At 38.3% G+C, this 21162-nt stretch overlaps 1 protein-coding gene and 1 pseudogene across 1 annotated transcript in view; one reads left to right on the top strand and one right to left on the bottom strand.

Annotated features, from left to right (window-relative positions):
• Positions 1 to 21162, top strand: part of CMYA5 (cardiomyopathy associated 5) — a 104129-nt gene that overhangs the window by 25879 nt on the left and 57088 nt on the right. The window lies entirely within an intron of this gene.
• On the bottom strand, positions 18608 to 18723 carry LOC113900531 (annotated as a pseudogene).

Genomic DNA, 21162 nt, shown 5'->3' on the forward strand with positions numbered 1-21162 from the left:
TTTATTTTACTAGGCTCAGTTTTTGTTTAATTTTTTTATTTGCAAAATGTTACTGATTAACTGCATTATCTCTGGTTATAGGACTGGAATAGGGGTTTTATGGTAGTTATGGGAGACTTTTTGTCTATCAATGTTAGATTAATTTTTAATGACAAGAGTATTTTCATTTACTTACATAATAAAAATTAACTTTATATTTCTGTATATCTCAAAAAATATTTTCTGTGCCAAGCAGTACAGATGTTTAATGTTGGAGTGAGATGTTTAATGATGACTGAGAGGTGTAGTTAGGGTTTAGACAAGAGGTATTAGATAAGATAGCCCTGGCTACTGTAACAAACCAGATGTCAGTGACTTAGTGTAATAAAAGTTTCTCTTGAGCTCAGTTAAAAGTACACTGCAGGTATTCCTGGCTAGGCAGCTCTCCTCCAAGTAGTGACTCAGCAACTGAGGCACCCTAGCACTTATAGCTCTGGTTTCTTCAGTATGTGGCATTTAAGGTTGCCATGCTTCAAGCTGTGCATGGGAAAAACTAGAGGATCACTCCTGGGAGATCTTAGCTTAGAAATGGCATACATTACTAGGGCTCACTTTGCATTGACTAGAACTCCATGACTTGGCTGCCATCTGGCCACAGCTACCTCAAGGGAGGCTGGGAAATGGAGACTTATCTTTAAGCCCCTCAAGAGCAGTAGAAAGTTAGCCATCACTCATAGTGAGCAAAGAAACAACTTTTTGTATACCAACAGAAAATGGAATCTATTAGAAGAACTTTAAAGAGCTCACAGGTAGACTGGAGAACCCGGCAGGAGCCAAGGGAGTGCTGGGTGGAGTCCAGGGAACAAGAAAGACTGAGTATCTGGCCCAGGTGCCATTCTAGTCACTCTGCTTAAGATTCAAATTCCTGCTTGAGGAAGGGTAGGAGGATAAATGAACCTCAACCAGCCTGAGTAGCTGCCCATCTCTAAGTTGCTAGAAGATGGCAAGGCTGACAGTCCAGTGGCTTACCATCTAATTTGGAGTGAAATTGAAACCCTTTCTGTGGACTATAAGCTCAAGTGAACTAGCTCCTGCCTACTTTTCTGACCTCATCTCTCCTTCTGCTTGCTATACTCCAATACATTCCCATTTTTACTGTTCAAGTTTGACAAGCAGTCTCATCTTAGCAACTTTAATGCTGTTGTTTGCTCTGCTCTTTCTCCTACTATTAATATTTACATGCTCACTGCCTTCAAATCTCTGCTCAAATATCTCTTTCATTGTGAGGTCATCCTTGACCACCTTCTGTATATAATATAGCATTCCAAATCATAATCATTGCCCTCTATCCCATTTATCCTGTTTTATTTTCTTCATAGCATTTATCACCACCTAACATTTGTTCATTCTCTGTCTTCCCCTCTGATAAAATTTAAGCAACATGAGATAGAGACTTTGTTTTGTTTACATGCTGAAAATCAAGACAGTGGGTGAGCATCCAAGCAAGCACTAGAATTCAGGTTTCCTTCTTCCTGTTAACTGGTGGCAGCAGAATTAGCCTCAGAGCTAACATGGCCCTAAGCCAGATAACCTGAGGTATTTAAGAATACCAGCTATTATCTTATTGCATTGTTGTTGCTCAGTTGTTAAATTGTGTCCAGCTCTTTGCAAACCCATGAACTGCAGCACGCCAGGCTTCCCTGTCCTTCACTAGCTCCCAGACTTTACTCAAACTCAGGTTCATTAAGTCGATGATGCCAGCCAACCATCTCATCCTCTGTCGCCCTCTTCTTCTTTTGCCCTCCATCTTTCCCAGCATCAGAGTTTTTTCTAACAAGTCAGCTCTTCACATCAGGTAGCCAAAATACTGGAGCTTTAGCTTCGGCATCAGTCCTTCCAATGAATATTCAGGACTGATTTCCTTTAGGATTGGCTGGTTTGATCTCCTTGCTTTCCAACGGACTCTGAAGAGTCTTCTCCAACACCACAGTTTGAAAGCATCAATTCTTCATTGCTGAGCCTTGTTTATGGTCCAGCCCTCACATCTGTACATGACTACTGTGGTTTTTTTTTCTTTTTTGTATAATCTGAGTCATATTGTCAGTCCTTATTCTTTCCATCTCATGGACATTTTTTTTTTTGCCATGGCTGTACCATGTATACCTGTGGCGGATTCATTTCGATATTTGGCAAAACCAATACAATATTGTAAAGTTTAAAAATAAAATAAAATTAAAGAAATTTGTCTGTGTTGCTTATAAAGCATTGTGTCAACTATTGTAATTACAAAGTTCTTAAAGCTTGTTCTTATAAAGAGACACATGCCTGTGTGCTTGTGAAGGAGATGGCTCTGCCATCAGGGTGTTGTGTTTCTGAGTTCTGACTGGCGAATTCCTCTGTCTGATAGGTCCCCATATCAGTTTATGGTGGATACTGACAAGCATATAGGTTATCTGTCATATCTGTTCTTGCTGTCCAGTGATGTCCTTTGGGCTTTACCAACTGCTGTACATGTGTTCATTTGTTTATATTGGACTTTGGTAAGTCTAATTACCTCTTTTCCCTGCCTAAGATCTGGAACAAGTGATAAGTAATCAAAGGAATAGCAGATAGAGATCAGAACATCAGCTTTATTACTGATAAAGCTAATATCAAAGAATGTGGCTTAGGTGTAGGACAACCGTGTGCTTTCTAATACCTAATCTCAGAAATGCATGGGTTTATATACCCAGTCATCACCTCTGAAAACGTACAGGCTTCTGCACATGAGAACCTACCTTGTGTATTTAATAGAATTAACAGTGTAGAATGGGGAAGAGATAGAGGGAAGCTAGCTAGGAAGGGGTGTTACACTAATAGATGTCCTTCCAAATGGAAAGAAACACCTGGAGTGAGAAATTAGTTCCCAGCTAATAAGTTGAAATAAATTGCTATCATGTATTTTAAGATATTTTGTAGGTTGAAAGACTCCTTTAAAGAAGCTAAAAAGATGTGAGTAGAGTTTACTCGTACACACTTGTGTAGATGAAGCAGGAAAATATTCACATACTAAGTGTTCTCAGGCTAGACTGGGGAATGCTGATGGTGTCTAGCGGTGCTCGTGTACAGGTGAGGGCTGAGGCAAGCACCTAACTTGCTTTCCTGTTGAGCTTCCTCTAGTAGTGGCAACATTGAAATCATCATAGGTTTCAAGAGAGCAAAGTAAGAAAATATTAACTTATAGTTTGGTCTATAGCTCAGACCAAATTGGTTAATGCAAAGTGACTGTAAAGATCTTTTAGAAAATTTGCACCAAATGGTTGTCTTGCTGTAAAAAAAATAATCATGTCTAACATAGCAATTAGTACATAATTGTGGCTCAATAAATAGTTGGATGAATGAATCTTGACCTTGGGCTTTAATGTGAAATCAGTTGAAACTGAATGTTTCATAGTTTTCAAATTATCTGAAGCAGAAATGTCATGGGTATAGATGAATGGAAACCAGAAATGAAAGAGAAAGAAATATGAGCTTTTTAAAGTTACTTTCCATTAAACCTAATTGGCTGGTGTAACCAAAGCACCCTCATTTCTCTGTAAAACAGACTGGTGCCTAAGGCAAGTTAACCATCCCTCATAGCAGACTCCTATCTAATAATTCCAATTATTTAAAATTTTTTTCTTTGTTTTTAGTTGGAGGATAATTGCTTTACAATGTTGTGTTGGTTTCTGCTATACGACAATGCAAATCAGCTATAAGTATATACATATATATCTCCTTCCTCTTGAGCCTCCTAATACCCATCATTTTGAATTGCATTTTTACTAAGGATCAGCTGTGATTATTCCAAAGCTTTTTATCCTGGTTTCAGTTGTTTTTCAGATCAGTTGCTCAGTTATGTCCAACTCTTTGCGACCCCATGGACTGCAGCACATCAGGCCTCCCTGTCCATCCCAACTCCTGGAGTTCACTCAAACTCATGTCCATAGAGTCGGTGATGCCATCCAACCATCTCATCCTCTGTTGTCCCCTTCTCTTCCTGCCCTCAATCTTTCCCAGCATCAGGTTCTTTTCAAATGAGTCAGTTCTTTGCATAATGTGGCCAAAGTATTGAAATTTCAGCTTCAGCATCAGTCCTTCCAATGAATATTCAGGACTGATTTCCTTTAGGATGGACTGAGTGGATCTCCTTGCAGTCCAAGGGACTCTCAAGAGTCTCCTCCAACACCACAGTTCAAAAGCATCAATTCTTCAGCGCTCAGCTTTCTTTATAGTCCAACTCTCACGTCCATACATGACTACTGGAAAAACCAAAGCTTTGACTAGACGGAACTTTGTTGGCAATGTCTCTGCTTTTTATTATGCTGTCTAGGTTGGTCATAACTTTCTTCCAAGGAGCAAGCATCTTTTAATTTCGTGGCTGTAGTCACCATCTGCAGTGATTTTAGAGCCCCCCCAAAATAAAAGTCTGTCACTGTTTCCACTATTTCTCCAGCTATTTGCTATGAAGTGATGGGACCAGATGCCATGACCTTAGTTTTCTGAATGTTGACTTTTAAGCCAGCTTTTTCACTCTCCTCTTTCACTTTCATCAAGATGCTCTTTAGTTTTTCTTTTTTTTTTTTTTTTAAATTTTTTTTTTTTTTCTTTTCTTTTTGCTCCCCATCCTGAACCCTCCTCCCTCCCCGCTCCCCATACCATCCCCCTGGGCCGTCCCAGCGCACCAGCCCCAAGCATCCAGCATCGTGCACTGAACCTGGACTGGCATCTCGTTTCATACATGACATTTCACATGTTTCAATGCCATTCTCCCAAATCTTCCCACCCTCTCCCTCTCCCACAGAGTCCATAAGACTGTTCTATACATCAGTGTCTCTTTTGCTGTCTCGTATACAGGGTTATCGTTACCATCTTTCTAAATTCCATATATATGCGTTAGTATACTGTATTTATGTTTTTCCTTCTGGCTTACTTCACTCTGTATAATAGGCTCCAGTTTCATCCACCTCATTAGAACTGATTCAAATGTATTCTTTTTAATGGCTGAGTAATACTCCATTGTGTATATGTACCACAGCTTTCTTATCCATTCATCTGCTGATGGACATCTAGGTTGCTTCCATGTCCTGGCTATTATAAACAGTGCTGCGATGAACATTGGGGTACACGTGTCTCTTTCCCTTCTGGTTTCTTCAGTGTGTATGCCCAGCAGTGGGATTGCTGGATCATAAGGCAGTTCTATTTCCAGTTTTTTAAGGAATCTCCACACTGTTCTCCATAGTGGCTGTACTAGTTTGCATTCCCACCAACAGTGTAAGAGGGTTCCCTTTTCTCCACACCCTCTCCAGCATTTATTATTTGTAGACTTTTGGATCGCAGCCATTCTGACTGGTGTGAAATGGTACCTCATAGTGGTTTTGATTTGTATTTCTCTGATAATGAGTGATGTTGAGCATCTTTTCATGTGTTTGTTAGCCATCTGTATGTCTTCTTTGGAGAAATGTCTATTTAGATCTTTGGCCCATTTTTTGATTGGGTCATTTATTTTTCTGTAGTTGAGCTGTAGGAGTTGCTTGTATATTTTTGAGATTAGTTGTTTGTCTGTTGCTTCATTTGCTATTATTTTCTCCCATTCTGCAGGCTGTCTTTTCACCTTGCTTATAGTTTCCTTTGATGTGCAGAAGCTTTTAAGTTTAATTAGGTCCCATTTGTTTATTTTTGCTTTTATTTCCAATATTCTGGGAGGTGGGTCATAGAGGATCCTGCTGTGATGTATGTCAGAGAGTGTTTTGCCTATGTTCTCCTCTAGGAGTTTTATAGTTTCTGGTCTTACGTTGAGATCTTTAATCCATTTTGAGTTTATTTTTGTATATGGTGTTAGAAAGTGTTCTAGTTTCATTCTTTTACAAGTGGTTGACCAGATTTCCCAGCACCACTTGTTAAAGAGATTGTCTTTAATCCACTGTATATTCTTGCCTCCTTTGTCAAAGATAAGGTGTCCATATGTGCGTGGATTTATCTCTGGGCTTTCTATTTTGTTCCATTGATCTATATTTCTGTCTTTGTGCCAGTACCATACTGTCTTGATAACTGTGGCTTTGTAGTAGAGCCTGAAGTCAGGTAGGTTGATTCCTCCAGTTCCATTTTTCTTTCTCAAGATCGCTTTGGCTATTCGAGGTTTTTTGTATTTCCATACAAATTGTGAAATTATTTGTTCTAGCTCTGTGAAGAATACTGTTGGTAGCTTGATAGGGATTGCATTGAATCTATAAATTGCTTTGGGTAGTATACTCATTTTCACTATATTGATTCTTCCAATCCATGAACATGGTATATTTCTCCATCTATTAGTGTCCTCTTTGATTTCTTTCACCAGTGTTTTATAGTTTTCTATATATAGGTCTTTAGTTTCTTTAGGTAGATATATTCCTAAGTATTTTATTCTTTTCGTTGCAATGGTGAATGGAATTGTTTCCTTAATTTCTCTTTCTGTTTTCTCATTATTAGTGTATAGGAATGCAAGGGATTTCTGTGTGTTGATTTTATATCCTGCAACTTTACTATAATCATTGATTAGTTCTAGTAATTTTCTGGTGGAGTCTTTAGGGTTTTCTATGTAGAGGATCATGTCATCTGCAAATAGTGAGAGTTTTACTTCTTCTTTTCCAATTTGGATTCCTTTTATTTCTTTTTCTGCTCTGATTGCTGTAGCCAAAACTTCCAAAACTATGTTGAATAGTAATGGTGAAAGTGGGCACCCTTGTCTTGTTCCTGACTTTAGAGGAAATGCTTTCAATTTTTCACCATTGAGGATAATGTTTGCTGTAGGTTTGTCATATATAGCTTTTATTATGTTGAGGTATGTTCCTTCTATTCCTGCTTTCTGGAGAGTTTTTATCATAAATGGGTGTTGAATTTTGTCAAAGGCTTTCTCTGCATCTATTGAGATAATCATATGGTTTTTGTTTTTCAATTTGTTAATGTGGTGTATTACATTGATTGATTTGCGGATATTGAAGAATCCTTGCATCCCTGGGATAAAGCCCACTTGGTCATGGTGTATGATCTTTTTAATGTGTTGTTGGATTCTGATTGCTAGAATTTTGTTTAGGATTTTTGCATCTATGTTCATCAGTGATATTGGCCTGTAGTTTTCTTTTTTTGTGGGATCTTTGTCAGGTTTTGGTATTAGGGTGATGGTGGCCTCATAGAATGAGTTTGGAAGTTTACCTTCCTCTGCAATTTTCTGGAAGAGTTTGAGCAGGATAGGTGTTAGCTCTTCTCTAAATTTTTGGTAGAATTCAGCTGTGAAGCCGTCTGGACCTGGGCTTTTGTTTGCTGGAAGATTTTTGATTACAGTTTCAATTTCCATGCTTGTGATGGGTCTGTTAAGGTTTTCTATTTCTTCCTGGTCGAGTTTTGGAAAGTTGTACTTTTCTAAGAATTTGTCCATTTCTTCCTCGTTGTCCATTTTATTGGCATATAATTGTTGATAATAGTCTCTTATGATCCTTTGTATTTCTATGTTGTCTGTTGTGATCTCTCCACTGTCATTTCTAATTTTATTGATTTGATTTTTCTCCCTTTGTTTCTTGATGAGTCTGGCTAATGGTTTGTCAATTTTATTTATCCTTTCAAAGAACCAGCTTTTGGCTTTGTTGATTTTTGCTATGGTCTCTTTTGTTTCTTTTGCATTTATTTCTGCTCTAATTTTTAAGATTTCTTTCCTTCTACTAACCCTGGGGTTCTTCATTTCTTCCTTTTCTAGTTGCTTTAGGTGTAGAGTTAGGTTATTTATTTGACTTTTTTCTTGTTTCTTGAGGTGTGCCTGTATTGCTATGAACTTTCCCCTTAGGACTGCTTTTACTGTGTCCCACAGGTTTTGGGTTGTTGTGTTTTCATTTTCATTCGTTTCTATGCAAATTTTGATTTCTTTTTTGATTTCTTCTGTGATTTGTTGGTTATTCAGCAGCGTGTTGTTCAGCCTCCATATGTTGGAATTTTTAATAGTTTTTCTCCTGTAATTGAGATCTAATCTTACTGCATTGTGGTCAGAAAAGATGCTTGGAATGATTTCTATTTTTTTGAATTTACCAAGGCTAGATTTATGGCCCAGGATGTGATCTATCCTGGAGAAGGTTCCATGTGCGCTTGAGAAAAAGGTGAAATTCATTGTTTTGGGATGAAATGTCCTATAGATATCAATTAGGTCTAACTGGTCTATTGTATCGTTTAAAGTTTGTGTTTCCTTGTTAATTTTCTGTTTAGTTGATCTATCCATAGGTGTGAGTGGGGTATTAAAGTCTCCCACTATTATTGTGATATTGTTAATTTCTCCTTTCATACTTATTAGCATTTGTCTTACATACTGTGGTGCTCCCGTGTTGGGTGCATATATATTTATAATTGTTATATCTTCTTCTTGGATTGGTCCTTTGATCATTATGTAGTGACCTTCTTTGTCTCTTTTCACAGCCTTTGTTTTAAAGTCTATTTTATCTGATATGAGTATTGCTACTCCTGCTTTCTTTTGGTCCCTATTTGCATGGAAAATCTTTTTCCAGCCCTTCACTTTCAGTCTGTATGTGTCCCCTGTTTTGAGGTGGGTCTCCTGTAGACAACATATGTAGGGGTCTTGTTTTTGTATCCATTCAGCCAGTCTTTGTCTTTTGGTTGGGGCATTCAACCCATTTACGTTTAAGGTAATTACTGATAAGTATGATCCCGTTGCCATTTACTTTATTGTTTGGGGTTCGAATTTATACACCATTTTTGTGTTTCCTGTCTAGAGAATATCCTTTAGTATTTGTTGGAGAGCTGGTTTGGTGGTGCAGAATTCTCTCAGCTTTTGCTTGTCTGAGAAGCTTTTGATTTCTCCTTCATACTTGAATGAAATCCTTGCTGGGTACAATAATCTGGGCTGTAGGTTATTTTCTTTCATCATTTTAAGTATGTCTTGCCATTCCCTCCTGGCTTGAAGAGTTTCTATTGAAAGATCAGCTGTTATCCTTATGGGAATTCCCTTGTGTGTTATTTGTTGTTTTTCCCTTGCTGCTTTTAATATTTGTTCTTTGTGTTTGATCTTTGTTAATTTGATTAATATGTGTCTTGGGGTGTTTCGCCTTGGGTTTATCCTGTTTGGGATTCTCTGGGTTTCTTGGACTTGGGTGATTATTTCCTTCCCCAGTTTAGGGAAGTTTTCAACTATTATCTCCTCAAGTATTTTCTCATGGTCTTTCTTTTTGTCTTCTTCTTCTGGAACCCCTATGATTCGAATGTTGTAGCATTTAATATTGTCCTGGAGGTCTCTGAGATTGTCCTCATTTCTTTTAATTCGTTTTTCTTTTATTCTCTCTGATTCATTTATTTCTACCATTCTATCTTCTAATTCACTAATCCTATCTTCTGCCTCTGTTATTCTACTATTTGTTGCCTCCAGAGTGTTTTTAATTTCATTTATTGCATTATTCATTATATGTTGACTCTTTTTTATTTCTTCTAGGTCCTTGTTAAACCTTTCTTGCATCTTCTCAATCCTTGTCTCCAAGCTATTTATCTGTGATTCCATTTTAATTTCAAGATTTTGGATCAATTTCACTATCATTATTCGGAATTCTTTATCAGGTAGATTCCCTATCTCTTCCTCTTTTGTTTGGTTTGGTGGGCATTTATCCTGTTCCTTTATCTGCTGGCTATTCCTCTGTCTCTTCATCTTGTTTAAATTGCTGAGTTTGGGGTGTCCTTTCTGTATTCTGGCAGTTTATGGAGTTCTCTTTATTGTGGCTTTTCCTCGCTGTGTGTAGGTTTGTACAGGTGGCTTGTCAAGGTTTCCTGGTTAGGGAAGCTTGTGCCAGTGTTCTGATGGGTGGAACTGTATTTCTTCTCTTTGTTCAGTCGCGCTGTGGGGAGGGAGGGAGGGAGGGATGCTGCAAACAAATAACACTGGCGTGCGCTCGCAGTGCCTCAGCCACACTGGGTCTGCCCCCGCTCACGGTGCGTGTAGCCTCCCTGCCCACACTGCTCGGGCTCTAGGTTGTTCCGCCGGGAACAATCCGAGGCTGGCCCTGGGTTGCATGTACCTCCCAGCTCCAAGCCGCTCAGGTTCAGGCACTCGGGTAGTCCTCAGAGGTGCAGACTCAGTTGGGCCTGAGTATTGTGCTCTTCCCAGGTCCGAGCAGCTCAAGTGATGAGGTGTTTGGCGAGCACCAATGCTGCGACTTATCACCTCCCCGCCACTCGGTTATCTGGGCGTAAAACCGGCGCACCTTCTTAGGCAGATGTTAATCGTCCAGACCCCCAAGAAGTTTTAGTTAGCAAAGAAGCCTGCTTACAGTTTTATAGATAATGTCTCTCTGGGGCTGCGATTGCCCCCTTCCGGCTCTGGCTGCCTGTCACCGGAGGGGGAAGGTCTGCAGCCGGCTATCTCTGTTCAATTCTTTGTTCCGTGCGCGGGCCTGGCGGTGTCTTAGGTTGGGGCTGGCTTTTCGCGTGGTAGATATCCCACAGTCTGGTTTGCTAGCCCAAATTATTTCGCTCAGATAGTGCTCAGGGTATTCAGGCCAGATTCTTACTCTAAGCGATGCAGCCCGTGCTGCTCTTTAGTTTTTCTTTGCTTTCTGCCATAAGGGTGGTGTCATCTGCATATCTGAGGTTATTGATATTTCTCTCAGCAATCTTGATTCCAGTGTGTGCTTCTTCCAGCCCAGCGTTTCTCATGATGTACTCTGCGTATAAGTTAAATAAGCAGGGTGACGATATATAGCCTTGACGTACTCCTTTCCTGATTTAGAACCAGTCTGTTGTTCCATGTCCAGTTCTAACTGTTGCTTCCTGACCTGTATACAGATTTCTCAAGAGGCAGGTCAGTGTTCTGGTATTCCAGTCTCTTTCAGAATTTTCCACAGCTTATTGTGATCCACAGAGTCAAAGGCTTTGGCATAGTCAATAAAGTAGAAATCGATGTTTTTCTGGAACTCTCTTGCTTTTTGGATTATCCAATGGATGTTGGTAATTTGATCCCTTGTTCCTCTGCTTTTTCTAAAACCAGATTGAACATATGGAAGTTCACGGTTCATGTACTGTTGAAGCCTAACTTGGAGATTTTTGAGCATTACTTTTAGCGAGTGAGATGAGTCCAATTGTGTGGTAGTTTGAACATTCTTTGGCATTACCTTTCTTTGGGATTGGAATTGCAGTTGTTATTGCATGATATAATTAAATATTACCAAAGATGATGAAATGAGTGCAAAATAAAAGAGTTGTTCCTCTGAAGATGAAGGTAAATGTTTTGGAAAGACTTCACAGCAGGAGGGCTCCTAAAAGAATCGCTATAAGATATGATCCCTGCTCACAGGTAGTTTACAGCCTTGTAGAGTAGCTAAGATATATGACAAATAACTCTAATGTATGGTGGTAAATGCCATAGAAGATTACATGAGGATTCTAGAATTTCAGAGGAAGAAAATTACTTTTGTCCTGAAGAACCATTGACAGCTACATGGAGAGGTTGATATATGAACTGGTCTCTGACGGCTGTAAAATTAGAAGCAGAGATGATTCATTTCAAGTGAAGAGAAGGATATAAGGAAAGCATGAGGGCTAAGGCCAGTGTTTGGCTGGAGCACAGGATTCATGAAGGGGAAGAGAAGGTAAAGCTTGGAAGATGACTGCGCTTCAGATAGTATGAGGCCCTAAATTACAGTCATAAAAGTTCTGGTCACTGGGACAATAAGCTACTTATTCTTCTCATCCACAATGAACTCAAGTGGTCTTTATTATGTTACAAAATAAGCACTTGGTATTAGGGCATGATAAGCTGTATAATAATTTTTTCATCCATGGTTTAGTGGTTTTTATTTAACTCTCTAATGGCTTATAAGCTACTTTTAACCTATGCTATTTTATATTACTTTTGTTCAGCAATGCATAGGTTAATTTTCTGCTAAGGACATGGTTATTCCATTAATTCTTAGTGAAATATTGTAGAGTTAGTGATTATGCTTTTAAGACCACTTGGTTCTTTTTTCAGGACCCACATAAAATGCTAACAAATCATATTATAAGATCACACACTTGCTTAGCATTTTAGGCTTTTAAAAGCATGTTTTCAAAGTTTGAAACATAAGCAAGATCATATATGACTTCATTGCTGTGTTATAATAATTGATACTAAGTGCATTTTAGCAGAGTGAGTAGGAGAAAATCCTATCTATTACTTTCTTTCGTTTGATACACTTCTTGTGAGTGTACTGTGAGTGCCGCACCTGAGGTAGAACAAGACATGGTAAAAAGCCAAGGTACTGTTCACAGTTACCCTCCTATAAGGAACGCTAATGCCACCTGCACTGGTGGTCAGAGGAAGGGACTACCAGTTCCCAAAATACAAATCTTTAGTCTAAGAAAAATAAAATACAAAAGTTATAAATCCCAGCCTTCAGATAAAAATAGTTTGAGGACCTGTTTCTCTACTTCAGAAGAGTAGTTTTTATTTCTTTTCATGAAAAAGAAAGTGCCAATTCAAAACAAAGATGATGATAAAATAAGGAAAATTATTATTTTGATAGCTCCTCTTTGATAACCATTTTCCTCTTTAAAAGTTTCAGTTTGGATATATATATGTATTACCTTTCTTTGGTTCCCTCACTTGTAAAATGAGAAACAGTATAAAACTACAAGGCTTTTTCCATTCATGATTGATTATTAATTTTCAAAGAGTTACTAGTTGCAGTTTCAGCTAAAGTGAAACTGCTTAAACAGGAAACAAGGACTTTCAGATATGGTCATATTCCAGGACCTTATCCTTCATTTTGAAACTTTAGAAGTTAGATTTTCCCAGCACATGTAATGAAATTCATCTTTTGAGAAATGATTTATATTAATACAACTGAAAATAATTTAGAAAACATAATGTCAATTAAGCAGTGGGATAAAAGAGTATTATTGGCAAGCATACCAAAACACTATTAAGGAATTATCACATTCCATCCTTACTATACAAAGGGGCATGAACATATACATACTACTGTGCCACACAATGCAAATATAGGGTTTATGAACAAAGCTAGTGGAGGTGATGGAATTCCAGTTGAGCTATTCCAAATCCTGAAAGATGATGCTGTGAAAGTGCTGCACTCAATATGCCAGCAAATTTGGAAAACTCAGCAGTGGCCACAGGACTGGAAAAAGTCAGTTTTCCTTCCAATCCCAAAGAAAGGCAATGCCAAAGAATGCTCAAACTACCGCACAATTGCACTCATCTCACACGCTAGTAAAGTCATGCTCAAAATTCTCCAAGCCAGGCTTCAGCAATATGTGAACCATGAACTTCCTGATGTTCAAGCTGGTTTTAGAAAAGGCAGAGGAACCAGAGATCAAATTGCCAACATCCGCTGGCTCATGGAAAAAGCAAGAGAGTTCCAGAAAAGCATCTATTTCTGCTTTATTGACTATGCCAAAGCCTTTGACTGTGTGGATCACAATAAACTGTGAAAAATGCTGAAAGAGATGGGAATACCAGAACACCTGATCTGCCTCTTGAGAAATTTGTATGCAGGTCAGGAAGCAACAGTTAGAACTGGACATGGAACAACAGACTGGTTCCAAATAGGAAAAGGAGTTCGTCAAGGCTGTATATTGTCACGCTGCTTATTTAACTTATATGCAGAGTACATCATGAGAAACGCTGGACTGGAAGAAACACAAGCTGGAATCAAGATTGCCGGGAGAAATATCAATAACCTCAGATATGCAGATGATACCACCCTTATGCCAGAAAGTGAAGAGGAACTAAAAAGCCTCTTGATGAAAGTGAAAATGGAGAGTGAAAAAGTTGGCTTTAAAGCTTAACATTCATAAAACGAAGATCATGGCATCTGGTCCCACCACTTCATGGGAAATAGATGGGGAAACAGTGGAAACCCAGTGTCAGACTTTATTTTTCTGGGCTCCAAAATCACTACAGATGGTGACTGCAGCCATGAAATTAAAAGATGCTTACTGCTTGGAAGGAAAGTTATGACCAACCTAGATAGCATATTCAAAAGCAGAGACATTACTTTGCCAACAAAGGTTCGTCTAGTCAAGGCTATGGTTTTTCCTGTGGTCATGTATGGATGTGAGAGTTGGACTGTGAAGAAGGCTGAGTGCTGAAGAATTGATGCTTTTGAACTGTGGTGTTGGAGAAGACTCTTGAGACTCCCTTGGACTGCAAGGAGATCCAACCAGTCCCTTCTAAAGATCAGCCCTGGGATTTCTTTGGAAGGAATGATATTAAAGCTGAAACTCCAGTACTTTGGCCACCTCATGCGAAGAGTTGACTCATTGGAAAAGACTCTGATGCTGGGAGGGATTGGGGGCAGGAGGAGAAGGGGACGACAGAGGATGAGATGGCTGGGTGGCATCACTGACTCGATGGACATGAGTCTGAGTGAAGTCTGGGAGTTGGTGATGGACAGGGAGGCCTGGTGTGCTGCGATTCATGGGATCGCAAAGAGTCGGACACGACTGAGCGACTGATCTGATCTGATCTGATCTGAAGGGAAATATTAAGGGAAATTTTAGAAATGAAGAAGTAGCATAGCACACAGTTCCTTCAAGTTCTTATCTTACAGAGTCATACTTATTAGTGCATAGCTGGACTTTTATGGAAAGGGAAGGGCTCATGAATGGGGATTGTACTTATTTAATGCTTAAGTTATTTGTAGGGACGTGGATATAAAAGGCAAGATTGAGAACTCTTGTCAGAGAACTGGAAACAGTAGAATGGAAATCCTAGAACTTAAAAATACAACATACCATATATATAGAAATAAAAACAGAGAATTAGGCAAAATGAAGTGACAGAGAATATGTTCTGAATGAAGGAATAAGGTAAAAAAAAAACCCAGAAGAATAACTAAGTGGAAGGGAGATAAGCAATATGTCTTACAAACAGTTCAAGGTAATGATCATAATGATGTTGAAAGAACTCGGGAGAAGAATGGATGAACACAGTGAGCAGTCAGAAGCTTCTAAGAGTTAGAAAATATAAAGAAAAAACAAACACAGTTGAAGAATATAATAATTGAAATAAAAATACACTAGAGCTAATCAACAGTAGATTAGATGATACAGAGGAACAGATCTGCAAACTGGAAGACAGAGAAGTGGAAATCGCTCAACCTGAACAGTAAAAAGAATTTTAAATATAGGGACAATTTAAGAGACCTCTAGGGCAGTATCAAGCATACTAACATTCACATTATAGGAGCCACAGAAGAAGAAGAGAAAGGATCAGAGAACATAATAGTTGGAAACTTCCCTAACCAAGGAAAGGAAACACATCCATGTCTAAGAAACAAAGAGAGTCTCAATTAAGATCAACCTAAAGAGGACCACACCAAGATACATTATATTCAAAAAGGCAAACATTAAAGAGAGAATACTAAAAACAGCAAGGGAAAATCAACATGTTATATACAAGGGAACTTGCATAAAGCTCTCAGATCACTTTCAGCAGAAACTCTGCAGGCCAGAAGGAATGGTATGATATATTTAAAATGATGAAACAAAAAGCATTAAATGTGTGTGCTGGGGGGAGGGGAGTAAAAATGTAAGATTGATAAAATGTGATTGAACTTAAGAGATCAATATCTTAAAAAAATCATATATCCTCAATAAAATTTTAGTAATCAAATTCAGCCATACTTTAAAAGGATCATACACCATGATCAAGTGGGATTTATTCCAGAGATGCAAGAATGGTTCATTATCCAAAAATCAATCAATGTGATACACCACATTCATAAATTGAAGAATAAAAATCACATAGATGCAAAAAAAGCTTTTGACAAAATTCAACATACATTTATGATTAAAAAAAACCCTCTCAGTAAATTGGGTATAGCAAGAGCATACCTCAACATAATAAAGGCTACATATGACAAGCCCACAACTAACATCATCCTCAACAGTGAAAAACTGAAAGTATTTTCTCTAATATTGGGAAGAATACAAGGATACCCATTCTCATTACTTTTATTCAACATAGTATTCGAAGTCCTAGCTACTGCAAATTAGAAAAAAGAAAAGGAATTCAAATTGGAAAGAAAGAAGTACAACTGCCACTGTTTGTAGATGATGTGATGCTGTACATAGAAAATCCTCAAGATGCCACCAAAAATCTAGTGGAATTCATCAGTGAATAAAATTGCAGGATACAAAACTAATATTCAGAAATCTATTGCTTTTCCATACACAATGAACTATCAGAAAGAAAACAATCCCATTTATAATTGCATCAAAAAATAAAATACCTAGCAATAAATCTAACTAAGAAGGTGAAATACCTGTACTCAGAAAACTATAATGTACTGATGAAAGAAATTTAAGATAACACAGATGGGAAAGATACACCATGCTTATGAATTGAAAGAATAAATATTGTTAAAATGTCCATACTACCAAAAGCAACCTACAATGTAATTACTATCAATATTCAGTGTAATTCCTATCAAAATACCAATGGCATTTTTCACAGAACTAGAAAAAATAGTTCTAAAACTTGTGTGGAACCATGAAAGACCCTGAATAGCCAAAACAATCTTGAGAAAGAAGAACAAAGCTGGAGATATCACATGCCCTGGTTTCACACTATACTACAAAGCTATAGAAATCAAAACAATATGCTACTGGCACAAAAACAGACACACAGATCAGTGGAATAAAACTGAGAGCCCAGAAATAAACTCATATGGTCATTTACTCTATGATGCAAGAGGCAAGAATATATAATGAGCAAAAGACAGCCTCTTTAATAAATAGTGTTGGGAAAATGACAGCTACATGCAAAAAAATCATACTGGACTGCTTCCTCACACCATATACAAAAATAAACTCAAATGGATTAAAGAATTAGATATAAGACCTGAAACCATATGTCTTCTAAAAGAAAACATAAGCAGTATGCTCCTTTGACTTCCCAGGTGGCAATAGTGGTAAAAAATAGTGGTAAAGAACCTGCCTGCCAATGCAGAAGACATAAGAGATGTGGGTTTGGTCCCTGGGTCGGGAAGATCCCTTGGAGGAGGGCATAGCAACCCACTCCAGAATTCATTCCTGGAGAATCTCATGGACAGAGAAGCCTGGCAGGCTGTGGCCTATAGGGTCGCAAAGAGTTGGACACGACTGAAGTGACTTAGCATGCAGGCATGCTCTTTGACAATACTTTTTGGTGTGTCTCCTCAGGCAAAGGAAACACAAAAATAAGCAAATGCAAAAACAAAAATAAACAAAAGCAAAAATACATCAAACTAAAAATCACAAGGGAACTGTCAATAAAATGAAAAGACCACCTAGTGAATGAGAGAGGATATTTGTTAATGATATATTTGATAAGAGGTTAATTTCCAAAATATATAAAGAATGCATACAACTCAACATCAAAAAAACAAACAGACTATACAACTAGCTTAAAAAATAGGCAGAGGGGACTAACCTGGCAGTCCAGTGGTTAAGACTCTCTGCTTCAACTGTGGAAGGCATGAGTTCAGTTCCTGCTTAGAGAACTAAGATCCTGCATGTTGCATAGCGTGGACAAAAGAAAATGTGGGCAGAGAATCTGAATAGGCATTTTTCCAAAGAAGACATTCAGATGGTCAGTAGGCTCATGAAAGACGTTCACCATTACACATCATCAGGGAAATGCAAATCAAAAACATAGTGCGGTGTCACTTCACACCTATCAGAATGGCTAGTATCAAAAAGACTATAAACAAGTGCTGGTGAGGTTGTGGAGGAAAGAGAACCCCTGTGCACTGTTGGTGGGAATGTAAATTGGTGCAGTCACTAAGGAAAACAGTGTGGAGGTTCCTCAAAAAATTAAAAATAGAGTTATCATACAATCGAGCAGTTCTACTCCACAAATCCAGGAGTATTTATCTGAAAAAAAAAAAAGTAACACCAGTTCAAAAAGATATCTGTACCCCTATGTTCATTACAGCTTTATTTACAATAGCTGAGATATGAAAGCAACCTATGTGCCCATTAATGGATGAACAAATAAAGATGTGGTATATGTGGTATACATAATGGAATATTACCCAGCCATAAAAAGAATGAAATCTTGCCATTTGCAACATCATGGATTGACCTAAAGGGTATTATGCTAGATGAAATAAGTCAGACGGAGAAAGACAGGTACTGTATGGTTTCACTTATATGTGGAATCTAAAAACACATGAACAAACAAGACACAGACCAAAGTTACAGATACAGGGAACAAAGAGGAGACACAAATCAGAATTGAAAAAATGGACACAATTTTAGATCTTACAAAAACTTAAAAGAGCCTGAGAGGATACTGTGAACAAATTTAATCCAGTGGTTTTTAGAATTTAGGTTAAATATGTCAATTCTCAGAAAAATGCAGCATATCAAAACTGACACAAAAGAAATTCCATGTAGTCACATAACTATTAAATAAATTGCTAATTAAAACCTTACCGTAGCAAAGACTACAGATTCAGATGACTTTATCAGTAAAGTCTGCCAAACACTCAAGGGAGAAATAATATAATCTTCCATGAACTCTTCCAGAGAATAGTGAGAGAACACTTCCCAATTTGTTCTTTGAGGCAGCACAATATTTTTGGGGGGTGGGGTGGGGAACGGCGGTTATCCTCAGCCTTTGTAAAACCAGACACAGGGAAAGAACTGGATCTGGGGACACGTGTGGTCCTAACATAGCAAATGTTTAGCCTGTTCTGATTATTACAAGAGGCAGCGCAATCTTGATTAAAAAAACCTGACAAGCACATTGTAAGGAAGGAGATTACAGGCCAATTATTCATGAACACAGGAGCAAAATTCTTAACAAAATTCAGCTTTTTAATATGAAAAATATGATACATCACAACCATATTGAAGTAATTTCAGGAGTTCAGGGTTGCTTTGATTATCTGGAAATCAATCATTGTAATTCACTACATTAACAGAGTAATAAATATGGTCATCTTTATAGTTGTATTAAAGTTGTATAATATAACATTCATTCATTATGAAAAATTTCTGTTAACAAATAAGAACAGAAGGAAATCAGATAAAGTTTATCCTCAAAAGGAAGGAGTCTTTGGCACTCAGCTCGGGTATCAGTCTGTTCTTGGCCTGGATCTAACTCAGATCTGTTGAACCTTCTCCTTGCACAACTCTGAAAGAAGGAAGGACGTGAGCTCCCCAGGTCATTAAGATATATTTCTTCTCACTCTCATAGATAAATCTGCATGGGAAGCTGAGTAATAATCAGAAGGTTGATTTGTGAGAATCAGAGGAGAATGAATAAGATCATGTTCATAGCCAATACTGTTAATTATAGAACATTGTTGTATATATTATCTTTGCACAGATGAGAGCACTTGTGTTCTTGAGTAACAAACCCTTCTGAACTCTATGGGAACCATTGATCTCCTGTTAAGAGAATAGTTTCTTCATGCTGAGTGTAATTTGAATACTTAACTATGACTTTACACATACGAATATAGTTATTCTCTGATCCTATTGGCTCTATTATCCTTCTGTTCCTTTGTTCCTGTCCAGTAATCCAGACATCCCCGAAAACTTTGGGTTTCTTGGTTAGCCAAACTGCTTTATTTGTAAGTATGCTTTTTAATATTCTGTGACATTTTCCTGGACTCACCTTCCCATCCTTGTATGACCACCACTCCTCATCCGTTTGGCAAACTCCTATGTCTTCTTAAAATTCCAATATAAGTATCTTTCCTCTGTGGTCTTGCCTTCCTTATGGTCTTGCTGTATCTTGCCTATCTTCTGTAGGTGAACTAACACCACTCTATTAAAATGTTTAGTTCTGTCTCCGTGTTAGACTCTGAATTTCCTGAGTTTTTATGTATTTCTAGCACTTAGACTCAATAAAATAAAATTTTATTACTTTGCTAGCAGGTGAAATGAGTGTAATTATGCAGTAGTTTGAGCATTCTTTGGCCTTGCCCTTCTTTGAGTTTGGAATGAAACCTGATCTTTTCCAGTCCTGTGGCCACTGCTGTATTTTCCAGATTTGCTGGCATATCAAGTGCAGCTCTTTAACAGTCTCATCTTTTAGAATTTGAAATAGTTCAGCAGGAATCCCATCACCTCCAGTTAGGATTTCAAATCCTAAAAGATGAGGCTGTTAAAGTGCTGCACTCAGTTCAGTTCAGTTCAGTTGCTCAGTCCTATCGGGCTCTTTGCAATCCCATGGACTACAGCATGCCAGGCCTCCCTGTCCATCACCAATTCCCGGAGCTTACTCAAACTCACGTCCATTGAGTCGGTGATGCCATCCAACCATCTCATCCTCTGTTGTCCCCTTCTCCTCCCACCTTCAACCTTTCCCAGCATCAGGGTCTTTTCAAATGAGTAGGCTCTTCATATCAGGTGGCCAAAGTATTGGAGTTTCAGCTTCAACATCAGTCCTTCCAATGAACACTCAGGAGTGATCTCCTTTAGGATGGACTGGCTGGATTTCCTTGCAGTCCAAGGGACTCTCAAGAGTCGTCTCCAACACCACAGTTCAAAAGCATCAATTCTTTGGCACTCAGCTTTCATTATAGTTCAACTCTCATATCCGTACATGACTACTGGAAAAACCATAGCCTTGACTAGACAGACCTTTGTTGGCAAAGTAATGTCTCTGCTTTTTATTATGCTGTCTAGGTTGGTCATAACTTTCCTTCCAAGGAGTAAGCGTCTTTTAATTTCATGGCTGTAGTCACCATCTGCAGTGATTTTAGAGCCCCCCAAAATAATGTCTGCTGCTGTTTCCACTGGTTCCCCATCTATTTGCCCTGAAGTGATGGGACCGAATGCCATGATCTTAAGTTTTCTGAATGTTGAGTTTTAAGCCAACTTTTTCACTCTCCTCTTTCACTTTCATCAAAAGGCTCTAGTTCTTCACTTTCTGCCATAAGGGTGGTGTCATCTGCATATCTGAGGTTATTCATATTTCTCCTGGCAATCTTGATTCCAGCTTGTGCTTCATCCAGCCCAGTGTTTCTCATGATGTACTCTGCATAGAAGTTAAATAAGCAGGGTGACAATATACAGCCTTGACGTACTCCTTTTGCTATTTGGAACCAGTCTGTTGTTCCATGTCCAGTTCTAACTTTTGCTTCCTGACCTGCATACAGGTTTCTCAAGAGGCAGGTCAGGTGGTCTGGTATGCCCATTTCTTTC

Source organism: Bos indicus x Bos taurus, chromosome 10, assembly GCF_003369695.1.
Source record: "Bos indicus x Bos taurus breed Angus x Brahman F1 hybrid chromosome 10, Bos_hybrid_MaternalHap_v2.0, whole genome shotgun sequence".
NCBI lineage: Eukaryota > Metazoa > Chordata > Mammalia > Artiodactyla > Bovidae > Bos > Bos indicus x Bos taurus.